General features: G+C 44.8%; 1 long non-coding RNA gene across 1 annotated transcript; it reads left to right on the top strand.

The window, feature by feature from the left end:
* Window positions 1-4,761: 4,761 nt before the first annotated feature.
* Window positions 4,762-17,966, top strand: LOC125388856 (uncharacterized). Its single transcript, XR_007228336.3, has 3 exons — window positions 4,762-5,079; window positions 6,365-6,438; window positions 17,479-17,966. It is a non-coding gene; the product is annotated as an uncharacterized LOC125388856 (long non-coding RNA).
* The last annotated feature ends 483 nt before the right edge of the window (window positions 17,967-18,449 follow it).

The raw sequence follows: 18,449 nt of genomic DNA, 5'->3' as shown, positions 1-18,449 counted from the left end.
CCTCAAACCCCACTCTCAGTGACACACTGCCTCCAACAACACTTGCTAATCCTCTCCAACAGTTTTGCCAATTGGGGACCAAACTTTCAAACATATGATCCTATGCGGCGGGGGGGGGGTCATTCTTTTCAAACCAACACACCATCTGATTCAGGAGTCCTACTATTGGGCATATACCCAAAGGAAAAAAGATCAATACATTATAGATGCCTTCCCTCCTGTGTTCACTGCAGTGATACCAGCAATAGCCAATACAGGAAATTAAAACCTAAGTGTCCATTACCTGCCAAGTGGATGGAGAAAATGCGGTGCACATGTGAAGTCTGAACTCCTATCCTTTGTGACATAGGCAGAGCTCAAGAATATTAAAGTACAGAAAAACAAGGCAGGCTCCAGGAAACAAATATCATATTGTCTCACAGCACATGAGGAATCCATACAGATTTGTCTCATAGAAGTTGAGAGTAAAATGAAAATTGTCACCAACTATTGAGGGTAGAGGACTTGGGCCTAACTTTAATTAGACAGCAGGAAGAGTAAGGTTTTTATTCTATGGCACAGTAGGGCGAACACAGTTAACAATACCAATGAATACTCGGAATTAGCCTGAAGATTCTAGTATTTCCCTAGAAAGAAACAGTAAATTTTTGGAGTGATGGTTATGCTAATTACTCTAATTTGGAAATCTCACAGAGTGTACATGAATTGACACGTGACATTGTACACCTTAAATACATATAATTATGTGCCAATCAAAAAAGTCAATGGTCACATACAATTGGCCATCATCTTACATGGCAAGAAGTCCGGTGGTGGCATGGCTCCTGGTAGGATCACCTCTATGATGTCCTCAAGGACTGAGGGTCCCTCAGTCTTTACTGTGCCTTCCTTATCTGGTGTCAGCTTCCCCAGTGCTAGCCGATGATCTCAGCATTTCCAGACACCAAACAAAAGCCCTTGCTTTGCAGGTTCAGCTGGGGAGATTAAATTCTCACCTTACACATCCATCTCTGGCAAGAGAATGGCTGCTCCAAATGGCTTAGCTCTCCCAGGACTTCACTCTATCCTAGGGAGGGGGCACTTTCCCAGAAGAGTGGGGACATGCACTCATTAGGGAGTAGACAACGGGGTTTGGTGGGTTCATCGTGTTGTCCAGGGGCAATACCGGTTTTCTAGACGAGTTCTGGGCGTGGCTCAGGGGTAGAATGTTTTCTCAGCATGTGTGAGGCCTGAGTTCCACTCACGGCACCCAGAGGGGACAAACGTGTGTTGAGGAACTGACTAGACTGTCGACTTCTCAAGTTTATCCAGAAAAGTCATTTAAAAATTTATCTACTCCTCTCATTTCTTCAAAATAACATTTTAAAAGCAAAGAAGAAAAATACCTAAGTTTAACATTATAAAAGCTTACCTCTTCCTTCTTTCCCTTACCTGAAATATGGAACTGATTCTACAAACCATGAAGAAACATATAACACAGTGGCTCTTAACTGGGGTCCCTGGACTCCCCTCCTCCCTGCGCCAATGGGCTAGTAGACTAGGAGTTAGAGAGTCCATGAAACTTCAGAGGGAAATTTTTAGTTTACTTGTTTTGCCCCCCCCCCTACTTTCTCTATAAAAGGCAGCACTTAACTTGGGCCTTACAGTTTCAGAGTATGAGTCCGCGGGGAGGTTGGAATTAGTTTGTCCCCTATAGACTCATATGTTTGAAGGCTTAGTCACCGGGAGTGGAAACTCTTTGTAAGGCTTAGAAGAATTAGGAGGTGTGGCCTTGCTGGAGGAAGTGTGTCCCTGGGGGCTAGGTTTTGAGGTTTCAAAAGCGCTATCTAGGTCTAGTCCTCCTCTCTCCCTCCTCCTGAAGATCAAGATGGAAAGCTCCCAGCTTCTTCTCCAGCACTATGTGTGCTACTATGCTACCATCTTCCTCACCATGATGCGGGGACTCAATTCTGAAACTGTAAGCAAGCCTGGAATTAAACACTTTCTTTTATAAGAGTTGCCATGGTCATGGTGTCTCTTCACAGCAACAGAACAGTGACTAAGACAGTCCATGGCCATCGAGGCGGGGAGAATGGCAGCGTACAGAGAGAGAGGCATAGTGCTCGAGCCGTAACCGAGAGCTTGCATCTTGATCCACAAGTAGGAGGCAGAGAGAGAGAGAGATTTTTTTAAAGGAAGAATTATTTTATTTTATTTTTGAGCCAGGGCTTCTCTGTGTAGCCCTAGTTGTCCTGGAGCTCACTCTGTAAACCAGGCTGGTCTTGGACTCACAGAGCTCCGCCTGTGCCTCCCAAGTGCTGGGATTGAAGATGTGTGCCACCATCACTCCGCGAGTTATGTTATTTTTTTCTTATGTGTTTTTGTATATCTGTTTGGGTATGCGCATGTGAATGCAGGTGCTTTTGGGGCCAGGGACCTCTGATCCCCTGGAGCAGGAGTTATAGGTGCTTATGAGCTGCTTGATGTGGGGCCTGGGAACCAAAGCCAGGTCCTCTGCAAGGGCAGTTTGTTCTCTTAACCATTGAGCTGCCTCTCTAGCCCTCTCCAACTTCCTTTTCACCAGCCTCTCTGTGAAAAGTGGTGTTTCCTGCAATTTACAAGCGTGGAAACAAACCAGTAGGATTAGCATGGCCTGTGATCCTGTCATCAATAGACAGCACAAATATTTTCATATCACATTACAGTCGGTGTGGATATCTGGAATGTTATTTACACCCACCGGTATTTTGAAATTGCAACAGCTGAGAGACTGGCCGGGAGGCAGCTGGAGATCACTCTTCCCTGCAGACTCTCCTACAGCATGGCACGGCTGACTGGCCCTTACCTGATAGTTTTGTGCACCAGTGGGGCAGCCAAGGGCAGACGCATTAGGTGGTTTTGTGTGTCAGCTTGACAGATGCTAGAGTCATCAGAGGAAGGAGCCTCAGCTGAGGAAATGCTTCCTTGAGATCCAGCTCTAAGGCATTTTCTCTTTTCGTGATCAATGGGGGAGGGCCCAGCCCATGGTGGGTGGTGCCATCCCTGGGCTCTTGGTCCTGGGTTCTATAAGAAGGTGAATTGAGCAACCCAATGGAAACAAGCCTGTAAGCAGCTCCCCTCACATGGTCTCCGCATGATCCTGCCTTCAGGTTCTCCCAGGTTCCTGCTCTGTTTTGAGTTCCTGTCTTGACTTCCTTCAGTGATGAACAGCAATGCTGAAGTGTAAGCCAACTAAACCCTTTTCCCCTTTACTTTCCTTTTGGTCATGGGGTTTTGTAGCAGCCATAGAAACCCTGAACAAGACAGCAGTGAACCAGATCTTTCAACGTTCCTTCTCTGAAGTTGTTTTTAGTTCAACACGTGGGACGGGTAGAGTAATTTTCAAAGTCCCCTAAAGTTCTGCAAACCATATCCATCCTCACATGGATTTTCTACTCTCAGAGGGCAGTGCAGCCTGGAGTGGATTGGAGCAACGGCTGTCAGTGTGACATTTAAAGCAGCACTTGGTGACTGCTGACAGACGGCGCAGTGATCTGGGCCACACACAGTGTAATAAGCCCTGATTGAAGTAGAAGTCCTTTCTCGGGCTTTGTTTTTCCCTTTTGCTCTTTGTACAGCATCTGCGTTACATTGCCTAGTCTTCCAGACACAGCGCGCTATTGATGTTCTTATGCTATGATGTGGTGAAAATGCTACACATTTACAAAACCCCTTTGAGAGAGACGCTGACAATATCAGAAATGACAATCGTGATTTCTAGAAAGGCAGCTGGTCACCTGCCACAAAAGCTGGGTTCCCTCCATACCAACGCTAAACGATGCTAACAGTGCTGACCTCCTGACTTGTAAAATCTGCCTCGCTTTACTCACTTGTTACAGAATTTAATGAATATTTCACACTTTGCTGAACATATAAATTATTCCCTCCTATGTAAATTTATCAAACAAATTACTTTACGAACCACAAATGAAGTATTAGGCTCCAAAGAATGTCATTGGAATGAAATATTTTGTCTTAGCCTTATTTATTATTTATTATTTATTTTTTTACACACCCAATTTATCTTGCGTGGGCAAAGAAAAGGAAGGTCTTCTGGAAAATGTGTCCAGTTTCATTTACGTTAATGAAGTGGTGGGGACAAAAAGATTTTTCTTCCTTCGTGGGAAAAATCTTGAGAATGGACTTTTGAAAGTGAAAAGACACAGAGACTGTAGGTCTTTGGCCTGTTTAGAAGAATACATCCATATAAGAGGACAGGTTAGAGATGTGTGTATATGAAGAAAAAAAAAACCACATGATTTCAACATGTCGTTGCAATTTCATGAAAAAACGTTTTGGGCAGATTCTTGAAACTTCCTATCAGATGCTAAACAAAAAAGAGCCCATACCACTAAAGAAATTTGATCATACTGGGCAGTGATGGCCCCTGCCTTTAATCCCAGCACTCGGGAGGCAGAGGCAGGTGGATCTCTGTGAGTTTGAGGCCAGCCTGGTCTGTACACTCTGGAAATAGTGAGTGGATTTGTCAGCCTAAACAAGAGGAAAAAACCGGAAGTGGTTTCCAAGTCAAAGATTGTGCTTTATGAAGAATGACTGGTGTACCTGAAGCAAGCTATGGTTTGCTTAAGTGACCACAAAGACTCGTGTGCTTTCAGAGTTGGTCTCCATCCTGTTGGGCAATGATAGAACCTTTAGGAGATGGGGCCAAGTTGGAGTCTCCTGGGATGCCCTGGGACAGATTATTGGGAACAGTTTTGAATGAACAGTTGCTATTGCTTCTTCCAAAAACCCCAAGGGAAGTTTTGTTCAAAAAGTCCCTGATTTTCTTAAAAGTTTGTTTTGAGTAATAGTGTTTAAGGGTTTTGTCAGGGAAAACTAGCAGAAAATGAAGTGCAGGGGACACCCTTTCCAGGTCTTTCTATTCTGTGCATATGTATGTTTCCCCTGCATGTATATTTGTGAAGCATATGTGTGCCTGTTGCCCACAGAGGCAGAATGGCTTGGATCCTCTGGGACTGGACTCACAGAAGATTTTGAAACCTGGGACCAGAAACTGAGCGTAGGATCCCTTTACAACTGCCACAGCTTCTTCACAGAGAGGTATTTCATTGTCTTCAAAGGGGAAGTTTTATTTTTTTCTTTTAATGAAGGAAGAAAACCAAGGGCCAGGGCAGTTTGAGTGGTGGAAGTGTGTCTACTGGTTGGCTGACACGCAGTTAGTTTTGATTGTTTATTTGAGATGAATCTCGATCACTGGCTCTGATGTAGCCATTATGGAGGCTTCTGGAAGCATCTCTAGACTTCCTGGCTAAGCTGCTTTCATGAAAAGAGGCTAAGGCCATCATCCTGGAAGGCTTGAGAAGGCAAGCTGAAGGGCTCTGGTCGTCACAGCTGAGTTATAAGATTCCGTCAAATTGTTTCAAACCAAAGGCCTGCAAACGCCCAGCAAACCAAAACTCTTCCAAGAAACATTTATCTCCTAATAGCATTGAACCCGAACCACAGAGTCACATTTTCTTACTGATACAATCTCTTAAAGGTGCTTATCTTGCCAAATATTAGTTCATTGAGTGGCAGACGAAAACCAACCTGACGCCTGGTGAGGCGGGCAACTCAGTAGGTACTTGTCTCCCAAGCTTGAGAACCCGAGTTCATTCCTTGGTACCAATGCAAAGATGGAAAAGGAGATTCAACTCTACCAAGCTGTCCTCTGACCCTTACATGAGCATGCTCCCCCACCACCCCATACAGTAATAACAACACACACATGCAGTAATAATAAACAGATTTGACTAGAGTTTAACTAAAAATCTTGGGAGAATTTTTGTGCTCCCTGAAAGAAATCTCTATTATTTGTATAACTCATGAAAGCCTTAATTCTGTTTGCAGTAGTGTATCTTTAAGAATTGAATCCTTAGCATGGCTCAGGTACTCACACAAAGTCAAAATCAATTGGCTTGTACCAAACGGCAAATGCATTACCTCCCGCCGTTTCTTGTTCATGTTCAAGCTGGGCAAAACAGCCCTTATGTCTTTTAAAAATAAAACTTAATTGCTTGTTTTTCAAGGGTAGTGTTATTTTTTTTAAATGTGGTTCAAAGAAGCAAATCTATTCCTGTATAATACATATGTTTGAGACATAATATTACAAGAGACGTACTTCAGTGTAAGTAGTTTTCCTTGGGATCCTGTGTATTTGTTTTAAGCATTAAAAATATTATGGTAAGACAGGTCCACAGGCTTTGCCTTTTGCCCAGGTATGCAGGCCATGAAAACAGTGGAGAACACCTGCTGTGTCCTCACACTCTGTGCCTGAGGAGGGAAAAATCCAGATTCCTTGTCTACTTTGTGGAGTTTGGGTAAAGACAATCTCTTCTTTATCTAGGATGTCCCGCCAGGAAACCCCAGCTGCTGGAGGCAGCTTGCAGTGACAACGATGACACAACACTAAAGAGGAAGGTTTGTGTTGGTCCTGGGTTGGGCTGGTTCCATTGTTTTCAGGCTTGTGGCTGGGGAAAGGATCATGGTGGAAGGAAAGAGCTGCTCACCTCTCGGCAGACAGGGAAGCAGAGAGGGAGAGGGAAGGGTGCAGGGGAGAGAAAAGGGGGATGGTGAGAGGGGGTATCGGGAGGGAGCAGGGACAAGATACCTCTTAAAGATGCAGTTCCAGTGAGCTGCCTCCTCCAGCAGATGCACCTCCCAGCACCTTCCAGGGCTTCCCTCACACCACGTGGCCCCAGTAATGAACCCACTGATGAAGGTAGGGTGCTGATGATCTGGTTTCTTCTCAGTAGTGACACCATCAGGAGACTAACCTTTCAACACACGAGTTTTGGAGTAGGGTGTTATGTGTGAAAGGATTTGACTTCTAAACTGTAACACCACCACAGGCTGTGACTTTGAATGAATATTTAACTCCATCACTTCCATGTCAATGGAGGAAGGTGACTATGCAGGAACAAACCAGCATGGGGATGGTGCTCTCATCTGCTCATCCTGTATTAACTGGTAGGAAACTGACCACGGTCAAAGGGTATCAGATTGTTAAGATAAAATCCACTATTGAATTTCTGCCAAATGTAAGGGGTATAACGTTACAGGGCACCATAGAAGAGGACCCCATGGTTCCTTGCCATGGGGAGTGAATGAATTAAATGTACAGAAGAAAGCTGTGCAAAGAATGATTAAGAGAAGTTCAGTGCCAGCTAGAGGGCATCTTGAGAAAACTGTGCCTGTTAAGTTTCTCAGCAAGCACAGTATACCTGTGTCTGAAATATTGCTTGGCTCACACTGTGTGCTAAAAAATAAATAAACAAACCAATTTTGTTGAATAAGAAAATTGGTATCTGAGTTTTTAAAAGCGCATGTATTGTTATGAAAAGAATACAGATGTATTGGAGAAAATTTGTAAATGCAGAAGAATAAGAAAGAGAAGTATAAAAGGAAGGCTTGCCAGTCAACATTTCACTGTATTTTCCCTTAGTGCCTTTTTCTAGATGCATACACAACACACACACACACACACACACACACACACACACACACACACACCACCCCACTCTTTTCTTTAAAGAACAGAATTAAGACCCCAGTTTTATAGCCTCATTTTTTTCTCTTAAAATTATATTGTGATCATTTTTCTGTGCCATTAAATATTCTTCAGAGCATTATTTTAATGGCTGTATTATACAGCATTCTATAAATAAATCATGGCATATATAGCTTAACTTATTAGCCACGTCCTTATTGTTGAGAATTACTACTGGAAACATTTTATACTGCCAGGAGCCACATTCACTGCTCTGATCTAGTCCAAGGATTATGCGGAATTTTCCCTCTGTGAGCATAGTCTCTTTCAATTTCACTTTTGTGACAATCCAGTGAGGTAGAAATCATTACATAGAATTAGTTTTCCTTCCTTTTTTTCTTTGTACGTGTGCACGTGTGATTGCATGTATGTATACAAGTGCATGTATGTATACAGGTGCACATGCACATATGAGTATGCTAATGTGGAGGCCAGAGGCCAACCTTGGGTGTTGTTTTTCAAGTGCTGGCCACTTGCTTTATTGTGACAAGATCTCTCTCCCTGGCCTGGAGCTTGTTGAGTAGATTAGGCTAGCTGGTCAGTGAGCCCCTGGACACACCTGTCTCTGCCTCCCCACCACTGGGATTACAACTGTATACTACCACACCTGGCTCTTTTCACCTCTCCTCTCTTCTCCCCTCCCCTCCCATCTCCTGACTTTCCCTCTCCTCCCCTCTCTTTCATTCTTCCCTCCCCTCTTATCTGTCTTCTTTGTGTGTGTGTGTGTGTGTGTGTGTGTGTGTGTGTGTCTGTGTGTGTATGCATGCGTGTGTGCATGTATGTGTCATGTACATCCATGAGTAGTTTCAGAAAAGAGTTCTGAGACTGGAAGGAGATGGGAACCTGGCCAAAGGCCCATGTCTGGGGAGGTCACAGGCACTAGGGAAGGCCAGCATATGTGCTTTGCTAAACGACAAGTTGTCAAACTGCCTCTTAAATGTTTATGCTTAGTCCCACAGACAAGCACTTCCCCAAATCCCGATCCAAGAAGGTGCTATTTCCAGAGACTGGTGGTTAAGACAGAGACTCATGACTGGTCTAGGTGCTGAGGACAGTGACTGTTCAGTGTTCACCATCCGCCCTGTTCCAAGGCTCAGGGAACGCTGTGGGAGAGGGCATTGAAGGAATGTAAGAGCTGTACAATGGGGCAGAGCAGCGTGGTGCTCGTTTATGGGCGTAGCGTGGTCTTGACACTACAGCTACGATTTCTTCCTCAGTGCCTGCCCAAGACCTAGCCACAGATTCACACAGGTTTTCTTTAAGTGTAAGTTTTATCCTGTTTGAATAAATGCCTGGGGTAGAAATGGCTGAGCTGTTTGCTAGGGTCAGGGTCATGTTTTTCCTCATGAGAAACCACCAAACTGTTTTCAATGTGGCTGTGGCATTTTGTACTGGACCCAGACACATGTGTGCCATCCGGCTGTCTCTAGTCTCACTGCACATGTAGGAATGAACTAAACCCCATTTTAGCCATTGTGCTAGCCGGGAAGTAGTATCTTATTATGGTTTGAATTTGTACCCCTTTGGTGGCTAATGATGTTGGCTATCTTTTTTGTTTATTTTGTGCTTCTTGCCTTGAAAATTGACTACTCCACTCTTTTGTTGACTTTAAAAATAGTACACAGAGAGATGAATCTTGACCCAGTCAGGAAACTCCCCCGATGCTTAGCTTTCAGAGAGCTATGCAGGATGCTGCCGGAGAAGAGACATCAGTGGTCTAACCCAGCCCAGGACCCATCCGTATTATATTACAGACCTGCCACGCAAGATGTGCTGACGGACACAGAGATGAGAGAATTTTCAGGAAGAATTTCTTGAGAGGAGAAGACCTTCTTCCAGTGTGGGTGGCACCTACCATTGGCAGCCACGCTGTATAGAGGGTAAAGAAACAGCAGGGCTGTGCCTGCCTTTGCTTCCTGCAGATGAGTGTATTTGAGTCAGTCTTCTTGCTGCTGCTGTCACTGCCAATCTTCAGTGATGTGAGAACACTCTCTCTCTCTCTCTCTCTCTCTCTCTCTCACACACACACACACACACACACACACACACACACACACACATACCATGTGATGTCACAGTAAGAACCCATGACCTACAAGATAAGGAGAGACCTCAGACCAAATTTGCTACCAGGTTGATCTTTGACTTCTAGACTCCTGAACTGTGGGAAAGTAAACATTAAGTAATCTAGCCATCCAGCCTGTGGAGTGTTGCTATAGCAACCTTGGCGGGCTATTACATCACTCCCTAGCTGTACTGGAGCTCTGTCTGGGGTCCCAGAGGAACAGGAGAGGCTTTACCTACTGCCTGGAGACTTCTGTTCCTTTGGGGAGACAGTAATAAAGAGTCCGGGTGGGGCTTCACGCAAGCCTTTCTTCAGGTTCAGGTTGTTTCACCACAGAACTCAGGTTCGAGAACAGTTGTCAGAATACAGGAAGCCACTGTCCACCCTGGGAGGAGTCTTCCCACCTCTGTTAATTGTCCCTGGAACCATACTTTTTTTTCCCTTTCCCTTTTTTTAAATTAATTTATTTATTTACTTACTTTTAAAAAAACAATCTTTTCTCATTTTACATACCAATCCCAGTTCCCACTCCCTCCCCGCCTCCCGCTCTCCCCACCTTCGCCCCACCCCACCCTATCCACTCCTCAGAGAGGGTAAGGCTTCCCATGGGGAGTCAACAAAATCTAGCACATCACTTTGAGGCAGGACCAAGGCCCTCCCCTCTATATCTAGACCGAGCAAGGTATCCCTCCAGAGAGAATGGGCTCCATAAAGCCAGTTCAAGTACTAAGGATAAATCCTGTTCCCTGGGACCATTTTTTAAATAAGATTTATTTATTTATTACGTAGCCAACATTCTGCCTCCATGCAGAATTCCTTCAGATTCCCTCCAGAAGAGGGAATCAGATTCCATTACAGATAGTTGTGAGCCACCATGTGGTTGATGGGAATTGAACTCAGGACCTCTGGAAGAGCAGCCAGGGCTCTTAACCTCTGAGCCATCTCTCCAGCCCCCTGGGGCCGTTCTTACAGACACACCCAGAAGCACAAATTATACCTAGATGACAATTATTACCAACCATACCTCAACCTTCCAGACACAAAGCCAGAAGCTTGGGAATAACCCTGTCACTCTTACAGCCTGTCACTCATCAGGTCCTGCCAATTTTGCTTCTCAAAAATTGCTCCCCCCACCCCGCATATGTCTGTGCCTGCTCATCCTAGTTCAGCCACTGCATTCTCTCTCTCTCTCTGTCCCTAATTCTTTCCAAAACACAAGTGGCTGGGCTCTCTGTCATCACAACCCCTTTCAATGACTGCATTGCTGGCAGCAAGAATGGCTCCAGTCTTCCCAGCCATACCCTCTTGGCCTCGCCTCCTTTGGTTCAGCTGTACTAGCTTTGCCAGGGCCTACATCTACCTACCACCTGGACTAGAACTCGGGGAGTAGACAGCCTATCAGAAAACTTCCAACATTTCCTTCTCCACCCATGGCTCTGCTTCTAGGCCTGCTGTATCCCCGGGCAATTCTGGCAAATACTTTGGGGGCAGGAAAAAGGAAAAAGTCTCAACATTTGGAGGAGGAGGAGAAGCTGTTTCCAAGAGAGACTTTAGGCTTCATTTTACTCTGGGTTTGTGGCATTTTCTTGGAGATCTTCCATTCCATCTCCGCTTCCCTGTGCTAATTGTCGGGATCGATGCTTCAGCAATTATATAATGTTGACTGCAGCCACCACACATCCAAGGCTTAAGTGTTGCTAAATGTCACTTTCACGCTCCTCAGTGTACGGGGTGTAATTATAACTGGTTCACTAGCTTCCCTGTGAAGGAGGAGAATGCTTTTTTAGCTTGAAAAGGAGAATAGAAATTCATTTTCCCTAAACTTTCAAGAGCACTCATTTCTGGAGAGATCCTGCCCTGGAGAGAGAGGCCATGGCATGGGCTCTCCGTCATGCACAGCATTGCATGCTGGAACTGCAGCTGGGCCCGCTTCTGAAACATGTAGGATCATTGACTCCTACGCTTGTCCATGCTGCTGGGGGGCCTGAGATCAAACCCAGAGGCACAGTGACAGAGACTCTGGGGGTCGTTGTGATATCCAGTGCCACTATGAAGCATGGTGCCGGTAGGTATTAAAAGCAGCAGGTGACACAGAACGGAGCAGAGGCTGGTAGTAACCCGGCTTGGGGCCGTACTTAGCTATGTACCTTGGATAAATCACTTCAATTCGCTGATATTATTCCTGTCACTTCTCAAATGGAAATAATAAATCTCGCTTGACCTCCTTCCGTTAAACTAAGTCCCACAGATACTTAGCCAGTGCCTGTGATACTTTAGGTACCAGGGAATGTAGCAATGGCATAGAAATTAGACCTGGCCCCTGCCCTCTGTGAGCTTAGACTCTGTAGAAGGAATTAGCAGATGGGACAAACCTAGTTCATGACCATTTTTGTACAACTTCTTAGATCATAAAGGATTTTACATTTATAGTGGGTTAGAAAGAAAAAATGCAATATAGGACACATGTGTCCTGTAAAACCTAATGTATCTGAATCATTACAAAATGATCTGACTCCTGGTCTAGATGTGTCCAATGTGGTGGCCTACATGGCTATTGAACCCTTGAGATATGGCTAATAATTGAGACCTGTCAGGTTTAAAATAACGTTGGAAGGATAAGAATAAATTACAGGTTGGATTTTTAACACTATATGCAAAGACAATGAAAAAAATCCTCCTTTAAATGATATGCTAACATGACAATGTTTCTGTGTATACGGGGTTAACGTAGCAGGAATTAGGAGGACAGAGGGAGATTGCTTAGTGGATGAAAATGCTTACTGATGGCCTGACTTAGATCTTCGGAACTCGTGTAAAATGGCAGCTACAGTGGCACACGCCTGTAACCCTAGCACTTGTACGATGAGATGTGAGGTAGAGACTGGAGAATGGCCAGACACTGACCGCCCACCAGACCGGAATAGATTGCGCAGTGGTAGAAACAGTAAGAGAGACCCTGCCTCAAACAAATGGGGAGGTAAGAGACAACACTTGAGAAGTTGTCTTTTGACCTCTTTACATGCACCATGGTACACACGCACTCACACTCACAGAATCAATTAATGAAAACTGAACAGGGAGATGAAGTCAATTGTACTTGTCTCTTACTGTTAAAGATGCGGCTGCCAGGCAGTTAGAAGTCACAATTCTGGCTCATACTGCATTTCTGTTGGGAAGTGGTTGAGAGTTAGGCTGCATCTAAACTCAGATCTGTTGCTGATTAGTGTAACCAAGCCTTGGGGACAGTGGTAACAGCTACCTGGAGGGTTCTTCTAGGACTCACATGAAGCACTCTGTGGGGTGTAAGTTGTGTTGTGGGCCTGACCATTTATTGTGGTTTGTCTATACCTGAGAACTGAGAGCATCTTCCCCTTTACAGACCTAGGAAGGACCCACATCATTTGCCACTCCAGAGCCCCAACTTCTTATCTGTTCCCAGTAGCCTTCCCCTCACTGTCTCTCGGGTATGAATAAATTGGGTTGTGACATCTAGAATCTCCTGTCCTTCCTAGGGAATCTACACTTGATCTTGGAAGGAGAAAACAAAATCCTCCCAAATTCTCATAACTGTACTGTAGGAACCAGGATGCTGTTAACCCCATAGGAGCTAACGATAAGATCCTGCTATGTGTTCTAATGTTATTTAAATGGTAACAGCATGAAGACTGTGATTGTCAACCTGATGGAGTTTGAAACCACCCAGGAGACTTCTTGGTGTGTTTGTGAGGGCATTTCCAGAGAGGCGAAAATGAGGTAGGACCACCCATCCTGAGTGTGGGTGGCACTCTCCCATGGGCTAGAGAAACGGAGAAAGCTTCCTGACTACAGATGCAGTGTGACCTCATCCTCCTGTTGCTATGTCTCTTTCATCTTGATAGATTATACCCTCAAACTACAAGGCAAACAAAACAAAACAAAAACTAATAAAACTAGTAAAACAAAACACCAAACGAAACCAAGCCAAACCAAAAAAACAAAAGCTAAACAAACAGAATCACCACCGCAACCAAATCCTTCCTCCCTTAAGTCTTATCAGGTGTTCTTGTCCTGGTGATGAAGGAAGTAGCTAATTCAAGGACCCAAAGTTTCTATTTTACCAATAGGCGAAACTGAAGTTCAGTGAGGCAGAGACTTCCACAGTGTCATTGAGTTGGTAGGTGGCAGAGTTTAGGCTTGAGGCATCTTCTAGTGCCAAGTATGTGACTTTTCCTGCAGGCTCAGGGGTCTTTCAGGGTCCGTCGTCCGTTCTCAAGGAAGGTGTGTAGGGGATAATCATGTGGTTTGTCAATGTGGGAGGCAGACAGAGTTCTGCCTCGGTGGGACCTGCAATAGAGCCTGGCGTGTTGACATGACTCTACACTATTGCTGTACGACTAAGGGACCCTTATGGGCCCAAGCAGCTCATCTCCTGCCTCTTGATCTCTAACCTATTCCTGTTTCTGTGTGTCTCCTAGCCCAGGCTGCTCTGTGGTGGGTGGCTTGCTTTCTCTCAAGACCTTGGAAATTATCTTTCTGGAAACTGTAACACAGAGTGCATATTTCTATCATACCATATTTGTGTACACTAATGAATTACATGGTGGAGTAAGTATTTCTAGAGAGGCATGTTGCTCAGATAAATCTTTTACTTTCCTTGTCAGGAGGGGAAGGGCGTTCGTTATCCTCTCATTGGCTTATGACACTGCCGGCAAAGAGCTGCTCTGTTTGCCGCTGAGGCCTCCCTCAAACCCCTGCGTTTTCATGTGATCGATAAATCCATCTTTGGAGCCTGGCCATCTGTATTGAATGTATCCAGGGTGTGAGCTAATTAAACCTTGAGTCAGATGGCCTCTTCCTTGGCAGCTCACGGGCTGGCATTTTCATCTATGACCCACAGAAACCCTACACCCAAGCGTAGTTCCTTGAGAATCGCGAGAGCAGATGCCGCCATTTATCTTCTTGGTTCTTACCTGCGCTCATGCCAACTTCCTCTCCCCATTTCTTGCGATTGCTTCCTTCAGACTATTGTTTAGGTCCCTGAAAACCTTTGCTGTTAAAATCAAGATCATCTCATGGGTCTGTCTCATGGTTATGGTCAAGATTGAAGGTGTGTTAAGGGTTTTGCTAAGTCTTTAGCATATGCATTTCACAAAGTGAGAAGTTCAGTTACCTACCTGCTTATGGGTCGAAGCTGGCCACGGTGCTGGTGGGGTGCTGGAGAAGCTGATGGAACGTGCCTCTCCTATCCAGCTCCCTGGATGAATTGGAAGACACAGAGTCAATAAAGACACCAGCGTTTGTATTCCCACTTCAGCTCGGCCTCCTGTGATTTGTCTTCCTGGCTCCTTGTTCACCTGACCAACCTCCTGTGGACCTTCTGACCTCCTCTGCCCACTGAGCTCTCCCCTGTCCTCAAGCAGAAAGTCTCTGTGTCTGTCCTGGCGCTGAGTGCTGTCAACCTGGGCTGCAAATGTCCAGGTTCATGTTGTCTCATGGACAAGGATAGGCTCTCCGTTTTGCAGAACCTTATCCTCAGTTTTCTTAGCAAAATATCTAGCCTCCCTTCAACTGATCCCCATTGCCAAAATGCTACTCAGTCTAGGGCAGGATGTGCCAACAGTTGACCTCTGTGCTCTGGGGTTCAGGGGAAGGTAGCCCATATAGGGTCATGTGATAAAGAGTTAGATGAAGCTGGGGAGACAGCTCAGTGAGTAAGGTGCTTTCTATAAAGCATGAGAAACTGAGCTTGATTCCCTTGAATCCATATAAGAAAAGCTGGGTGTATTCTTTGTAATTTCAGTGATCTGGAAGTGGTGAATAGAGGATCCCTGGGGCTTGATTAGCTCAATCTACAAGCTTCAGGTTCAGTAAGGAACACTGTGTCTAAAAAATATGGAGGACTGGGGAGATGGTTTAGTGCTTGATACATATATGTTAGAATCTGATTTTAAATTCTCAGGACTCATGTAAAGCCACAGTGCACATGTATAATTCCAGTGCTCCTACAATGAGATGAAAGGTAGAGACAGGAGAACACTCCAAAGTTAGAAGGCCAATGTCTTAGTTAGAATTTCTTTTGCTGTGAACAGACATCATGACCACGGCAACTCTTTTAAAGGAAAATATTTAATTGGGGCTGATTTACAGTTTAGAGGGCTAGTCCATTATCATCATGGCAGGACATAGTGGTGTACAGGCAGAGGTGGTGCTGGTTGAGATAACTGAGAGTTCTACATCTTGATCCAAAGGCAGCAGAAGGAGAGACTGAGTACTGAGTGTAGCTTGAGCATATGAGACCTCAAAGGCCACTCCCATAGTGACATATTTCCTCCAAAGGCCACACCTCCGAATAGTGCCATACCCTATGGACCAAGCATTCAAACACATGAGTGCATGGGGCCATACCTAGTCAAACCACCACAGTCAGATAGCCTAGCATATGTAGTAGTGAGTAAGAAGACACCTTGTTTCAAACAAGGTGGAAGATGAGGACCTACATCTGAGGTTGTCTTCTGATGTCATGTGTGTGCCCACACTCATATATATATGTGTGTATACTCATATCACATACACACACACACACATACACACACTGATCAATCAAGGCATCTGACATCAACATCTATCTGCCTTCCACATGCATGCACACATGCATACACAAAAACACATAAACACACAATAATAAAAGAAAGATGGATTAGCTAGATCTTGGAGATGGCTGTGCCTTTCAGCAAGTGACACCATGCAAGAGCTGATGTTTCATTTGGTAGGAAATGGATGTCAGTGGCAAGGATCAATCCAAATGCCAATCCCATGGTATGTTGTATTGTGGGTGGTCAAACACGTTGTCTGATTTCACCGTTTTGTTCTCTGCCATGAGCAAGAATAGAAGAAACACAAGAGACCCACTGTTCCCCAGCATGTTTGCATAAGCACCCCTAGAATATCTAAATGAAATAGCAGTAGGATGGTGTGGAGGTAAGGGCAGGAACTTAGAACCAAGTCAGGAGCAGGTCTGAGTTCATGTGCTTTAGCTGTGGGTTTTTTCATGAGTTATGAGTGTTTCTGAGTTTCGTGTTGGGAGCACAGCGCCCTCTTGCCCCCACACTTCTCTTATGGCATTTGTGATAGTATGAAATGACATGAAGGGTGACAAGTGCTGGGGACTCTGAATGCTCCACAGTGTGCAGCCCTGATACTCATCCCTCCATCTTTGTGGACGAGTGGTTTGTGGCCACAGTGAGTGACAAGGGAAGGAAACCCTGGCACACTCACCTGATAAGAAGTGTGTTTCCTCCCCTGCTGTGTATTTCAGCCTGGCACCAGGGCCAGAGGAAACAGAAGTGTTGGAGAACTGCCTTGCTCTTAGAAACATTAGCTAAATTAGGTTACATATTTTAGTGTGCCTGAATACTGAGCAATAATTTATCTCTCGTCTTTGAAGACAGACAGAGTGTCTGTTCCAACACCCCAAAGCAATGCTTCTATTTTGTTCATGCTTCATGTGATCCACTCACCCAATTTATGCCTTGTTCAAATGAACTTTCTTTAATACAATTTTAATTGTTTTTAATACTTAAATTAATTATAGCCATTTCAGTGGTTCTGTCTTTGCTGTTTCGCTGTTTCATCTCCATGGCAACAACCTTCTTTACAAAGAGGTGTACACACCACATACACACACACACCACACACACACACACACACACACCCACACACACACACCCACACATCACACCCACACCACACACCACACACACACACACACACACACACACACACACACACACACACACACACACACGTATGCCTTTTCTGATCTGGATGTTGACTCATTTTCTTTTAAATTCCATTTCATCTACTCCAGGGAGAAGAACGTCGAGCAAAGGAAGTGGAAGTCGACCCTTGTTGGGCTCTGTGACCAAGTCTGCTTTGCATTGTCCAGACTCTGCCCTCCTCCTGCCTCCTTCAGCTGCTAGCCCAGCAACAAATCAGAAGCGAGGCGTGGAGTTAATGCCAAGACAATTTAGTGAGATATCTGGAATGAATGAATTAACATTCACTGCTGCCATTGTGTGCGGGATGTGGTTCTTCGCCAGGGTTAGCTGATCTGGTCTCTGTGGCCACCTCGATTAGTTTAGTGCTCAATTAAAGGCACACAGGTTAAAGGACTTGGCTTATTACTCAGCTGGTGAGTGGTATGACCAGGCTCTAACCTCAGGTGTTCCTGGTGGGAAAGAGCAGGTTGTGGGAGGGAGAAGGAAGGGGAAGGACGCATATGCTTGAAAATGCCATCATTAATCTGTTACTTTATGTGCTAACCTTAACAATAAAAAAGGATACAAGTTCTCTCAACTCTGTTACAAGTGAGTCTCTCCTTCCACCACTAGCAGCCATTAACCTTGTTCTGTTTTTTTTTTCTTATTTTTTCTTTTTAGGTTAGGTTGACCCCAAATGTCCTCACCCTTTTGAGCCAGCATGCCCCATCTCCTTAGAAGTACTTCAAGAGCAGGCGGATGGGTCCCTACCTTTGCATGTTCTTTGGGCCCAGCAGAAAACTTCTCACACTGATACATAGTAAATATTGAGCCAACTTTGAGAAAATGGCAGAAGAAAAAGCAACTGGTTTTAGGTGTATGTTGTAGTGTATAAATGGTAGTATTGTAGTGTGTAAAATGGTAGTATTGTAGTGTGTAAATGGTAGTGTTGTAGTGTGTAAATGAGTATTGTGGTGTGTAAACGATAGTGTTGTGTATAAATGGTAATACTGTAGTGTGTAAATGGTAGTGTAGTATGTAAATGGTGGTGTTGTGGTGTGTAAACGGTAGCAGGGAACTG

Source organism: Myodes glareolus, chromosome 4, assembly GCF_982192425.1.
Source record: "Myodes glareolus chromosome 4, mMyoGla1.1, whole genome shotgun sequence".
NCBI lineage: Eukaryota > Metazoa > Chordata > Mammalia > Rodentia > Cricetidae > Myodes > Myodes glareolus.
The sequence above is the reverse complement of the archived record's forward strand: the minus strand, read 5'-3'. Positions and strand labels throughout refer to the sequence as shown.